The following is a 14,770-nucleotide window of genomic DNA, read 5'->3' as shown; positions in this document are numbered from 1 at the left end:
GCCAAATAACAGAACTTTGTGTGAGTATGTGTACTTGATATTAGCAACTACCTCCAAGTTTGACCGAGATCAAAATCCTGAATAGCAGATATCAGTTCTTCTGTTTTTATTTCATGTGAAAATCCCTCAACTCCTTCCAGATGTGAAGATCGCTGATGTGAGCGCATGGTTCATTTACATGGGTTAAATACTGTGTTTACAGCACACAGCTACCTCATAGTTGATACATAGCACACCTTTATGCTGCTCCAGCCTCACGTGGCTGACAACTCTGGTACAGAATCTTTTTTATCTATATTATAGATAGCAAATCACAACTGTGTGTTTTTGACAAACTCTTATGAATAATGAAGCATCTTGTTTTAGTCAGCTAAGGCTCCAAGTATTTCCTTGAAGTTATCTTGTATTTAGTTTAAAGAATTATGGGCACTCTTCTACTTAAGCAAAACAGAACACAGAAGCAATCTTGGAAATAGCTGCTTTGCCCACAGGTGGGGGGCAAGAAGGGGTAGCAGGAATTTGAGGATGAGGGAGCTCATGCTGGGCAAACAGTTATAAAAGATGCCAATCTCCTTCATTTACATGTCTCTGCTGCCCTGCAGCCAAAGCATATTGCAGCTCCCGAGGCTTAACTAACTAGCACTGGCTTGCCAAGGAGTGAACTCAAAAGTGCAATGCATTCCTAGCTACTGAGGGAAGAGGATCTGTGAATTAAGCTGTCCCTTAACCTCACCCTCGTGTCAACACAAATGTAATTCCTAAAGAAGATGCACTACCAGTCTCTTAGCCTGTAAGCTACATATTTGCTACATGGCAGATTATAGTGGAAGCATTTTTATACTTGCATTTCTAGTCTTGGGATGTATTTTTAAAATGGAAAGATTCTTAGAAAGATTTTTCACCTGCTTTTAACTTGGAAGTTTAGTGTGCAATGTAAAAAAAAAATACCAGCAACATGTTATTAACATCAGCCCACCTCCAAATATAGGATATTTCTTATTGCCAATATTTTTTTTCCTTGAATTCTGGCTCAGTTTTATTTTGCACCAGTGCAGTCCCAAGTTACTGCTGGTTGTATTTAGTTTGTGAATAGAAGCCCATAAGTGTTAATAGATTCTAACGTTCACTGTATGATGAGTTATACAGGCCATGGGAAATCTCATTAAGTCTTAAAGTTAACTTAATTTATCTGTTTTCTCTAAGAAATGTTTATCATGAAATATATATGTGTGTTTCCCACGGTTATAAAAATTGGGAAAGTATGTACAAGTACAGCCGCACTGACTTTAATTTTCTAGATGTCTTAATGAGATTTGTTTTAGGAAAGAACACTTGTTGAAAGCTTCGAATTCTGTCTCGCATAACTGTCAACAACCTCTTTAAGATGTGGTGATTGTGTGATCTGATTCCTAGTTGTTCACTTAGAGTGGAAGGTTGACCTATGATTCCTTGTTAATTTTATGTTTGGAACAAAGCTGCAAAGTTATGGTAAAGTACTGTACTGTGAGAAAGTATTATATTTAATACATCTGTGGCTTAACCCTTGTTAGAGTTACCAGCTTGAACATAATGTCGTTGACTACCTCTTGAATCGCCTACATCTGTCAGCCACTGGCACCCGCTACCAAGCTGGCTTTAATTAGTGTGTGTTGCTTTTTTGGTATTAACAACTCTAACCATACTAGAGACCAAAGTGGACCCTGATTTCTATATGTCTTTAATACGGTGTTTTATCTAGTGTTTTGAAGTAATCCTGCGTAGTATTTAGATCACCTCATTGTCCATTTTGACTCATGTTGTTTACAAGTGAAGAAGAAAAACACTTGAACTGTCTGTTTCTAAAGGACAAAAATGGAGTTGATGTTTGGAATGGCACTTCTCGAATGGTCAGTCACCTCGGTGGACTGAAGCGCTATTTGTCTTTCTGTAGACATGGGTTTATATTCTCACTTCATGCTTCATGTCTTATTCTTTCAATTATGGATATTTTGAGGCTTAAAATTACTTGATTAAAAAATAAAACATATAACATTGGCATTTATGATTGGTTTTGGAGATTTTGTTTGTGTGTGTGTTTGTGTATGTATGAGTGTGAGAGAGAGAGTTGGGTGATTGCTAAATTTGAAAAATTTAGTCAGTACCTACACCATTTAGTCAGCACCTTAGTCAGTACCTACACCAGTGTCACCATAAGTTAAGTTTTTAACATTCTCAGAGAGTGGTGTTATTTATTATCGTGAAATTTATTTACAAAAATACAAACAAGAAAAGTGGGTCCTGCTATCATTAGGAATTATCTTGTGTTTCCAACAGAGATTGTAAAAGTTTGTGAATCAAGTCATACTTTGGTCAGAAAGAGTGGCCTGACATAAAAAAATTTTAAAGCCTTTTGGAGAAATAATTTTAGAATTTTCTTAATGGGTTTTTTGATAATTATGATGGTGTTGAAAGGAACAATCAAATCCTGGATATATCAGTATCAAAAATCTAAAATGTGAATGTAAGTGGACCCAGCAATTTATGCAAATCCCATAATTATTTTAACTTCCCACCACTCTACACATGGATAATTCACTTTATTTTTTTTTTTTTTGGCAGTCTACTAGGACTCCTACTTTTTTCTTGGCCATCTTTAAGTGCATCAAATATATTCACATATTCACATTCTTGTTCAATGATAGATGATTCACTTAGGATGTGAAGAACATTTTGTTAAAAAAGAAAGTGTTAGCCTGACATGGTGGTTCACAGCTGTAATCCCAGCAACCGAGGCAGAATGATCGAAAGTTCAGAGCCAGCATCAGCAATTTAGCGAGCCCCTAAGCAACTTAATTGAGGCCCTGTCTCAAAATAGAAACTAAAAAGGGTTGGGGATGTGGCTCAGTGGTTAAGAAACCCAGGGTTCAATCCCCAGTATCCAAAAAAAAAAAAAAGTAGTAGTGTACCTTTAGAGAATATGGAAAACCTTTTAGAAAACACAATCCTATCACCTGAAAGTAGCTAGTAATACTTTAATTGATCCTTTTAAAACATGGAAACCCTTTAAAAGTAGAAATAACACATAGTTCTGTTACCTAGAAATAACTTAACATTTTATTTATTTTTCATCTGGCCAGATAAACAGGTGTGTAGACACATACGGATGAGGACGATTTTTAAAGTTAGGTTACATTATATATGGTTTGGAGCTTATGCTTTTTCCTTAACATTTATAATACGATGTTTTGTCATATCAGGGCTGAGGATATAGCTCAGTTGGTAGAGTGCTTGCCTTGCATTCACAAGGCCCTGGGTTCGATCCCCAGCACCAAACAAACAACATTTTGTCACATAAATAAAAGTTATTCAGAAACAACACAATAAATGCACATTTGGTTGAGGCCGAAGGATGGCCTGGTTTGGGTGTAGGACAAAAGGAGGGAAGACAGAAACAGCATCCCCAAAAGACCAGAACCAAAGTCTGGTCTAGTGCACATGCCAGCAATCAGTAAAAGAGACTAATCTGTCTAGACAAAAGCATAAATACCCATTGTTGGTGTTGGAGGGTAACCAGTGTAGCCAGGAACATGAAGGGCTCTGAACCTTGGAAAACGGCAAGCATTGGGACCAGCACCACCTTCACCCCCACCTTTTCTCTAAGAACACTTGACAGCTCCCTGAGGGGTGAAGGGGAGAGAATGTAAAAGTGACAGTCTTACTGAGTAGAGAGAACAGACTAAAAGCTAGAAATTTAAAGGACAAATTCAAAAGAGGAGAGTGCACAGAGAAGGCAGGCCCCCCCCCCAAACACATGGGGTCATTTCAAGGCAATGAATCCTAAAACTCAGCAGGAAAGAGTAGCAGAGAGCAGCATCAAGGACTAGGGTGAGGCCAGAGGCCCCTCAGGAGTACAAGTGCTCATTTTCATGGTGGTGCCTTGCCGTAGACACCTTCCTTATCTCACCTGAATCCCACCCCTGTCTGGGAAGCTAAAGGACTTAGAGATTTCCTCAGCACAGGGTTCCTCGGCAAGTAAGATGTGTCTAGGCAACATCCTGAGTTTTTTTGTGTTATCCTACAAGAGGGAGGGCTCAGCTAGGAATAAAGGTCAGGCCCTAGAACTGAGGGTCACACACCTGGAAAAAGCAAAACGGAAACAGACCAATCCTAACAGAGCCTAAAACTAACACTTAATGGAACCAAGGTGGCTAGCTGGACATTAGCAGCTGTCTAATTGCAAAAGCAATCTTAGCCCTTCTTGAGAGAAGATATTCTCATCCAGCACCACAGTGGATTTCCATCTGTAAGGTCATATCCAATCATATGTAGCATGCTGGAAACAAAACTTACAGACCACACAAAGATATTGCAGATATTGTACAAGGACTTTAAAAATAAATGTCATAAATATAGGAGAAGTTCCAGAAGTGAAACAAATTCTAGGACTAAAATTTAGAATGCCTGAAAATAAGAATTCAACAGATGAGGTTAACAGGCTAGAAGCAACAGAAGATTACTAAATGGGAAGACAGTTCAATAGAAAGTATCCAGATTGATGGACAGAAAATTTTGGTGCAATGTGTATGAAAGTAAATAGCAGAATCTTGGGGGTGGGAATAGCAACATGGCCTATATTATTCATTTGAACGGGAATAAAAAGAATATAATGCAGCAACTAGAAAAGGTAAGTTGATTTTTCAAGATGAAAAGAATTGAACCACTCTTTTGTTTACTGTTTTATTTAGTTATCGGAGAAAATAACATAAAATAGCAAAAATGCAATGTTATTACAATTGAACAGCTGATTCCTTAACAACATTATTATATTGCAAGAAAATTGCTTCACAGTTTTCTTGCTAAAATGATAAATAGAAACCCCATTGGGCTTCTGTTCTTTGCTTTTATGCTTGAAAGTAGATATCTTTACCCATTCCTCATTGTGAATTTGAAACTAGTCAATGTGACAATAAAACAAAGAATAGAGAAGGTGGATTTAAATGTCAGATTTAAAAACGACACTTGCTCCATTTCTCAATAGTGTCTTCTCATGACCTGTCCTTCACATTTCAAGGATCCCCTAGATTGAAGGCAGAGAGGAATGGAACCAGTGGAGTGAGTCGGAAGGTTCTACAAGAGAGGAAGACTGTGAAACTAGTTTTGTGGAAATTCAAGGGTGAAGGGGCTTCTCATCACTTCCTTTTGTTTCTGTTTTAAATGGACATTTAAGAACACAATGGAATTATCAGTTTGTGTTTATATACTGGTTCTGAGAAAGAATTTGGGTGTTTTGTAGTTATAGATGGACAGAATATCTTTATTTTATTTGTTTATTTTTATGTGGTTCTGAGGATCGAACCCAGTGCCACACACATGCTAGGCGAGTGCTCTACAACTGAGCCCCAGCCCCAGCCCAAATTTGGGTGTTTTAATAATAAAATTGCCTATACCATCATTGAAAAGTAGGGGCTTGGACAATCTGAAGTTTTATAAACGTTTCAAAATACACAATGGTATTGAACTTGCACCTCATGCTGACTTTGTAAAGCCTAGTTTACCACATTTGCCTCCCAGGAAGCTATGCTGGGGGAAGGTAGGACGTTGTAGTATATAAATGATAGAAGAACTTGATAACTAAAGTATCAGTGATCCAATCCAAGATAGCTCTCTAATGAATGTCTCTTTTCTTTTTTTCTATTAAAGAACAAATATAAGTAAGGCCCGTTTAGAATCACAGGAAGACCCAGAACCCTATCCTGTCCTCCTGTGAAGGCAGAGCATTACATTTGTTTTACCTACCCCAATTTGCACTCACCTCCCATGTAATGTGAAAGTTGTCAGGATCAAAATGGAGCCATCTGTGTCGAGCTCTCAAAACAAAAATGAGTAAAGCTGGGAGGTTCTAGAGAAGGAGTTCTCTGCTCATATGCCGGATAACAGGAAATACTGTAAGTTACTCTGGAACCTCATCACAATCTCCAACTGTCCCAAGGCAATCCCCAACCCCACCCTAAAACAAAACAAATACACTGTAAATTGTGAGGCAAGTTTAGATTAAGTGGCTGGGGCTAAGCCTCAGCCATAGTGCACTTACCTGGTATGTGTGAGGCACTGGGTTCAATTCTCAGCACCACATGTAAATAAATAAAATAAAGGTCTATCAACAATTAAGAAAAAAAAAATTTTAAAAAAGTTTAGATTAAGAGATTCTATTTACAAGTGCCATATTGACTTGTTTTTCGTTAAAAATTCTTTCTTTTTTTTATTGGTTGTTCTAAAAATTATTTCTTAATGAAACACTTCCCCCACTAAAATTTTCCTTGAGGCTTATGTAAAAGATATCCTAAATAATATATGACAATATAAATAGTGTATCCTAATGTAGTCCATTATACAATGAGTGTTTGGAAATACAAAAACTCCTTATTAGGGTGGGCATGGGCTGAGGCAGACCGGGAAAGGTTGATCAATGGGTACTGAGTTACAGTTAGATAGGCGTAAGAAGTTCCACTGTGCTATTGCATATTAGGATGACTGTAGATAAAAATTATATAGATATGTTTAATCTGATTTAAACATTACACATTGTATCACGTATTGAAACATCACATGGTACTCCATTAATATGTACAATATTTTGTATATCAGTTAAGCATAGTTTTTAAAATTCCTTATGGATAAGGGGGGTGTCTGACTTCAAGAAACTAGAAGAACTAGATTTTCATATTCTGATTTAAAGATTGAAATATATAATAACATTGTTTAAGAAAAAAAATAAGATTGAACTAATTCATTCCCGTTGTTGCTAGAAACCACCAGAGGGCGCTCTTCACTTGCTTTCTGAGTTTACCACCTCAGTTACCCTTGGTGATTGATAAACTTATCTAGGAGGATTTCTAACTGGGAAAATGTGTAATTATATGGATTTTGTGGGCTCTTATGTAAAAGAACTCAATGTGGAATTCATGATTCTGATAAAATATCAATATTGGTAAATGTCCAGGACACTGTATCTCTCACTTTTTTGTGGGCTGCTGGGATTTAATTTAGGACCTCAAGCATGCTAGGCAAGTGCTTTACCACTAAGCTACACCCCCAGCTCTAGGGCAAAAAAAAAATCTTATCTGAGTATTTCTAGGTCTTATTGTAATAAGAGAATTAAATGGTCATTGCCCATATTGCATTAAACACATATCACATTACTAAACCATAAATTTCTCCTTCAATTTTCCGGCTATAAGAAATAAAAGACTTCTAAACTTCTTGATTGGGATTATATTACTTAAAACTTTGTTTTATTCTTCTCACACAGACTTCTTAGAGGTCCATCCCTGCCCCCATTATCTTAGGAGAAACAATATCTTGTTAAGGTAGCAATGCTATCACACCCAGGTGTTCTGTGTATTGGATTTAAATGTTTATGTGCACCAAGAAGCGAGGACAAATCAGATATGAGTTATGAAAGGCATTTTCAAGTATAAGTTAGCTAGGAGATATTTCACCTTATGTTTTCAGCTATGTGTCACTGATTAATATACTAATAGCATTCACTTTTATAGTGATTTATAGTCTACATGGTTCTCCTAAAACCTTGTGAAGTTAAAGATGGAAGATATTAATATTCTTAGGTTATAAAAGCATGTATGACTGGGCTCGGGGGGGATTGTATTTATTGCTCACGTCACATAACCAAGCTAAGAGCTGGAAAAGACACTTAGAATTCTGATTTGAATATTCTTTATTCCCAGATACCAGAATCAGTAAAATAAGCATCTTTCTGATTTTTTTTTTTTTTTTTGAGACAGGGTGTTGCTAAGTTGCCAGCCTGGCCTTGAACTTTACCAATCTTCTGCCTCAGCCTCACAATTTGCTTTACAGGTGCTTTTCTTTTCTTCCTTTTTTGAGCACTGGGAATTGAACCCAGGGCTCAGGGGCACTTGACTACAGAGCCACATCCCCAGCCCTATTTTGTATTTTATTTAGAGACAGGGTCTCACTGAGTTGCTTAGTGTTTCACTTTAGCTGAGGGTGACTTTGAACTTGCAATCCTCCTGCCTCAGCCTCCTGAGCTTCTAGGGTTACAGGAATGCACCACCACACCCAGCCACACCAAGCCTTTTTGACTCTTTAAGAAGCTACAGTACAGGGAAGCCGGGTGTAAAGACACAAGCCTATAATTCCAGTGACTGGGGAGGCTGAAGGGGTGGACTACAAATTCAAGGCCAGCTTCAGCAATTTAGCAAGACCCTGTCTCAAAATAAAAGAAAACGACAGAGGGTGTGGCTTGGTGATGAGCACCTTGGATTCAAAGGTTCAATCCCCAGTACTGAGGGGGGGGGGAAGCTAAAGAGAGCCAAAAAAAGTAACTATGAGAGTTAAAAAGATAAAAATTTCCCGCCAATGAGACTGCCTACATTTGCTTTGGTCCAAATGTTTGCATCCATGCCACTCATTCCTAGTCATTCTGCAAACTCACTCTAACACTCCTGCTCCACTGTGCTTCCCCTAGGGGGAGGTAGGACCGTCCCTGACTGCACTAGCCTGCCTAGTCCAGGCTGGCCAGCAGCTTCACTCACATCACCTGGTGTGCCTACATGAGGGGGGGCTCCTGCACGCTACTCCAGACCAGAGCGTCTCACATTCACTACCCATCTGAATCACCTGGGAAGCCTTTAGGGCTCCTGATGCCCAGATAAATTGCATCAGAATCTGATCTCAACATGCAACCAGAGTTAAGAAACACTATTCCCAGCATGAGTTCCTGGAGCTAGAAGTTTAACTGGTTCCTTGAGTAATTCTTCTATGAAAAGTTTGGGAACCCCTGACCTAGTGCTGTAACAGTGATCCACTTTATGATTTGAATGTAGCCCTTGCTGCTCTGTCACTGCAACTTATTTGGGAGGTGGGTACCGGGAATTGAACTCGGGGGCACTTGACCACTGAGCCACATCCCCAGCCCTATTTTGTATTTAGAGACAGGGTCTCACTGAGTTGCTTAGCTCCTCGCTTTTGCTGAGGCTGGCTTTGAACTCGTAATCCTCCCGCCTCAGCCTCCCGAGCCACTAACTGCAACATATTTTTAAAATAGACATATATTTCTTTCTCTTCCTGTCTCCCTGCTCCTCCCTATTCTCTCCCCCTCCCTAATCTCAGGGGAAGAGGATTACCTTTCTTCCCCTATTAAGGCAGAATTATCTGTCCTTGAGCACACACAAAGGAACAAAGTAACCCAGACTTTTGGGATGGCACCAGAAGACCTCAGAATTATCTAGCTCCCAAATTAACAAGTGAATTACAACTCTAACACATAACAGGTGGAATGTAGTGCTGCAACATGCACCTAAATCATTCAGGGTCACTCCAGGTGAATTTGGGTTGGCATGAAATAACTACTCAGACACTGGAAGTACCTTTTTCTTGGGGTCCAGTGACGGCTCACAACCTTAGGCATCTGTTGGAAAGAGTGGGGACACAGAGGGAGGTTCCATGGAATGTTCTTTCCAAATAAGGCAAAGGGTCAGGTTTCTGGGGGTTGAGTCTAGCTTCATGATGTCTTGTGGTCAGTAGACTGATTGACATCTTGGCAAGATTGACACTCATCTCAGGTGCTGTGTGGGAACACAGGCAGAGCAAGAGGAAAGTGCACACGTGTGTTGCACGGCTCAAAGAGCACGCAACACCAGGCCACTCCTCTCATACGCTCAAATGCTCATAGTTCACACACACAGCCCATGGCTGGCCCGCGACAATGTAGCCTTTGAATAACCCCTTTAAAAGCCCCCTGGTCTTGCTGATGGGCAAATCACATTCCATGAACAGGATAACACGATCACATGAGAATAACTTTTGAGAAATTCTAAATGGTTTAAAAGCAAACATTGAATATTGGTGATGAAAGGACCCAATACATTTCTGAATAGTGATAATGATATGACCTTAAGCCCACACAGCATTAGTGAAGGACAGGACAAGCTTGTAAATGTTTTTCTGGGTAGGCAGGATAGCAGGGTGGGGCAGCTGGAGACTCCAACTTTGGAGTCCCCTGTGTTTCTCCTTTGCTTGCAAAGCAATAAAACTTCTTCCTTTTTCTCCAAACCGTGTCCTTATTATCGGATTGGCATCAGGGACAAGGACTGAACTTTTGGTAACAGTGCCAACAAAAGCTCTGGTCTGTGAACAGGAAATCTTTGGGTTCGAGCCTTAGTTGGTGCCTGGTTTGGACGTGTCTGTGGGAAGTCAGGTGTTGGAAACTTGATCCACCTGTTCTTCATCCCTTAATAGTATTTGGAGGTAGGGCCTTTGGGAAGTGAGTAGAACTAGATGGGGCCTGAGGTGGGCCTCCAGGATTGCATTAGTTCCTCTACAAGCAGAGAGGCCTGAGCTAGCAAGCTGGCTCTGACTTGCCATGTGCTGCCCTGTGCTGCAGAATCCCCACCAGTAAGGAGGCCCTTACCAGATGTGGTCCTATGACCCTTGGACCTCCAAAACTGTGAGTTGAATTAACCTTTTTAAAAAAAACTTACTCAGGCCCCACTCCTTTAATCTCTGCTGCCTCCGCTGCCACTTCCCGGGCAGAGAGAAAGCAGGAGAGGAGCCCACGTCATGTCGCCTGTCACCTAGATCCTCCAACCCCACCGCCCTAAGGAGTCTAAGATGTTTACCTGCACCCCCGCTCTGATCCGAGCTGATTCCAGACCAATTTCTGTATCAGTGTTATCTTGACCAGAGACTAGACCTGGAGAAGCTCTACAGCTTTTAATGGGGCCCAGAATGGTGAATGTCAGCTAATCCAAAGGGAGTTTCAGACCAGTGCAATCAGCGGAGACATTGATACTGCTGCCAAATTTATTGGTTCAGGTGCTGCAACAGTAGGAATGGCTGGTTCTGGTGCTGGTATTGGAACAGTCTTTGGCAGCCTTTTCATTGGTTATGCCAGAAATCCTTCGCTGAAGCAGCAGCTGTTCTCATATGCTCTCCTGGGATTTGCCTTGTCTGAAGCTATGGGTCTCTTTTGTTTGATGGTTGCTTTCTTGATCTTGTTTGCCATGTAACAGAAATTACTACTTGAAATGTTGGCATTCATAGTAATTATGGATGTAATTCTGTGTATCTTACTGTGTGACTCCAAAAACTGTAGTATTGGTGTCATGGAAATGCACATTATTTCCAAAGTCATTTCATTAAAGATGAAAAATTTTTTAAAAAAGAATTAACTCAACTTCAGGTATTTCATTATAGGAACAGAAAGAATAAGACACTTGCATTTAATTTTTCTAACCATAGTTTCCTCACCTGTCAAGTAAGGGGATGAGATTGACTAGTTAAGGGCCATCAAAGTGTGGTCTCCTGTTTTAGTCAGCTTTTTTGTTACTGTGACCAAAAGACCTGACAAAAACAATTAGAGGAGGAAGAGTTTATTTGGCTCATGGTTTCAGAGGTCTCAGTCCATAGACTAACTTTACAACTCCAGGCTCAAGGTGAGGCAGAACATCATGGTGGAAGGGTGTGGTGGAGGAAAGCAGCTCAGTGCATAGCAATCAGGAAGCAGAGCTCCACTCACCAAATATATTCCCCAAAGGCGTGCCCCCAGTGACACACCATCTTCAGCCACACCCCCTATCTGCCTATAGTCACCACCCAGTTAATCCATTCAAGTGGATTTTGCACTGATTAGATTAAGGCTCTCATAACTCAATCATTTCACCTCCAAACTTTCTTGCATTGTCTTACACATGAGTTTTGGGGGGACACCTCATGTTTAAATCATAATATCTCCCTGAATGACAGTATCATCAGAATTTAGAAATGTGGATCTATGATCCCTGCCTCAGATGTACTGAATCAGACTCTGGAGGCAGGGCCCAGCAAACTGGGAGCATCCAGATTGTTCTGATGCATACTTCAGTTTGAGACTTTTGCACTAGTTATAATTTACATACTGAATTTGCTCTAAAATTCAACAATTCTGTCTTCTCCAGAGGAAAGTCTTGATTAACATTATTCTGGAGGGTTTTTTTTTTTTTTTTTCAGCTGCTTTGAGGATAACTTTTTTTTTTATTGTTGGTTGTTCAAAACATTACATAGTTCTTGATATATCATCTTTCACACTTTGCTTCAAGTGGGTTATGAACTCCCATTTTTAGCCCATATACAGATTGCAGAATCACATCAATTACACATCCATTGATTTACATATTGCCATACTAGTGACTGTCGTGTTCTGCTACCTTTCCTATCCTCTACTATCTCCCCTCCCCTCTTCTCTCTCTACCCCCTCTACTGACCTTCATTTCTCCCCCTTGTATTATTTTTCCCTTTCCCCTCCTTTCCTCTTGTATGTTCTTTTGTATAACCCTGAGGGTCTCCTTCCATTTACATGCAATTTCCCTTTTCTCTCCCTTTCCCTCCCACCTCTCATCTCTGTTTAATGTTAATCTTCTTCTCATGCTCTTCATCCCTACTCTGTTCTTAGTTACTCTCCTTATATCAAAGAAGACATTTGGCATTTGTTTTTTAGGGATTGGTTAGCTTCACTTAGCATAATCTGCTCTAGTGCCATCCATTTCCCTGCAAATTCTATGATTTTGTCATTTTTCAATGCAGAGTAATACTCCATTGTGTATAAATGCCACATTTTTTAAATCCATTCGTCTATTGAAGGGCATCTGGGTTGGTTCCACAGTCTTGCTATTGTGAATTGAGCTGCTATGAACATCGATGTAGCAGTGTCCCTGTAGCATGCTCTCTTTAGGTCTTTAGGGAATAGACCAAGAAGGGGAATAGCTGGGTCAAATGGTGGCTCCATTCCCAGCTTTCCAAGAAATCTCCATACTGCTTTCCAAATTGGCTGCACCAATTTGCAGTCCCACCAGCAATGTACAAGTGTACCCTCTTCCCCACATCCTCGCCAGCACTTGTTGTTGTTTGACTTCATAATGGCTGCCAATCTAACTGGAGTGAGATGGTATCTTAGGGTGGTTTTGATTTGCATTTCTCTGACTGCTAGAGATGGTGAGCATTTTTTCATGTACTTGTTGATTGATTGTATGTCCTCCTCTGAGAAGTGTCTGTTCAGGTCCTTGGCCCATTTGTTGATTGGGTTGTTTGTTCTCTTATTGTCTAATTTTTTGAGTTCTTTGTATACTCTGGATATTAGGGCTCTATCTGAAGTGTGAGGAGTAAAGATTTGTTCCCAGGATGTAGGCTCTCTATTTACCTCTCTTATTGTTTCTTTTGCTGAGAAAAAACTTTTTAGTTTGAGTAAGTCCCATTTGTTGATTCTAGTTATTAACTTTTGTGCTATGGGTGTTCTATTGAGGAATTTGGAGCCCGACCCCACAGTATGTAGATCGTAGCCAACTTTTTCTTCTATCAGACGGTGTGTCTCTGATTTGATATCAAGCTCCTTGATCCATTTTGAATTAACTTTTGTGCATGGTGAGAGAAAGGGATTCAGTTTCATTTTGTTGCATATGGATTTCCAGTTTTCCCAGCACCATTTGTTGAAGATGCTATCCTTCCTCCATTGCATGCTTTTAGCCCCTTTATCAAATATAAGATAGTTGTAGTTTTGTGGATTGGTTTCTGTGTCCTCTATTCTGTACCATTGGTCCACCCGCCTGTTTTGGTACCAGTACCATGCTGTTTTTGTTACTATTGTTCTGTAGTATAGTTTGAAGTCTGGTATCGCTATACCGCCTGATTCACACTTCCTGCTTAGCATTGTTTTTGCTATTCTGGGTCTTTTATTTTTCCATATGAATTTCATGATTGCTTTCTCTATTTCTACAAGAAATGCCATTGGGATTTTGATTGGCATTGCATTAAACCTATAGAGAACTTTTGGTAATATCGCCATTTTGATGATGTTAGTTGTGCCTATCCATGAACAGGGTATATTTTTCCATCTTCTAAGATCTTCTTCTATTTCTCTCTTTAGGGTTCTGTAGTTGTCATTGTATAAGTCTTTCACCTCTTTTGTTAGGTTGATTCCCAAGTATTTTATTTTTTTTTGAAGATATTGTGAATGGTGTGGTTGTCCTCATTTCCATTTCAGAGGATTTGTCGCTGATATACAGGAATGCCTTTGATTTATGCGTGTTGATTTTATATCCTGCCACTTTGCTGAATTCATTTATTAGCTCTAATAGGTTCTTTGTAGAGCCTTTTGGGTCTGCTAGGTATAGAATCATATCATCTGCAAATAGTGATAATTTAAGTTCTTCTTTTCCTATTTTTATGCCTTTAATTTCTTTCGTCTGTCTAATTGCTCTGGCCAGCGTTTCGAGAACTATGTTGAACAGAAGTGGTGAAAGAGGGCATCCCTGTCTTGTTCCAGATTTTAGAGGGAATGCCTTCAATTTTTCTCCATTCAGAATGATGCTAGCCTGAGGCTTAGCATAGATTGCTTTTACAATATTGAGGTATGTTCCTGTTATCCCTAGTTTTTCTAGAGTTTTGAACATAAAGGGATGCTGTACTTTGTCGAATGCTTTTTCCGCATCTATTGAGATGATCATATGGTTCTTATTTTTAAGTCTATTGATGTGGTGAATAACATTTATTGATTTCCATATATTGAACCAGCCTTGCATCCCAGGGATGAATCCTACTTGATCATGGTGCACAATTTTTTTGATATGTTTTTGTATCCGATTCACCAGAATTTTATTGAGGATTTTTGCATCTAGGTTCATTAGAGATATTGGTCTGAAGTTTTCTTTCTTTGAAGTGTCTTTGTCTGGTTTAGGTATCAGGGTGATGTTGGCCTCGTAGAATGAATTTGGAAGTTCTC

The 14,770-nt window shown here is 39.6% G+C and overlaps 1 pseudogene; it reads left to right on the top strand.

The window, feature by feature from the left end:
- The first annotated feature begins 4,603 nt into the window (after window positions 1–4,603).
- Window positions 4,604–11,089, top strand: LOC124083151 (ATP synthase F(0) complex subunit C3, mitochondrial-like; annotated as a pseudogene).
- The last annotated feature ends 3,681 nt before the right edge of the window (window positions 11,090–14,770 follow it).

This window comes from Marmota monax, unplaced genomic scaffold (assembly GCF_021218885.2).
Source record: "Marmota monax isolate L192 unplaced genomic scaffold, Marmota_monax_Labrador192_F-V1.1 WCK01_AAM20220418_F8-fsc00013, whole genome shotgun sequence".
NCBI classification, from domain to species: Eukaryota; Metazoa; Chordata; class Mammalia; order Rodentia; family Sciuridae; genus Marmota; species Marmota monax.
The sequence above is the reverse complement of the archived record's forward strand: the minus strand, read 5'-3'. Positions and strand labels throughout refer to the sequence as shown.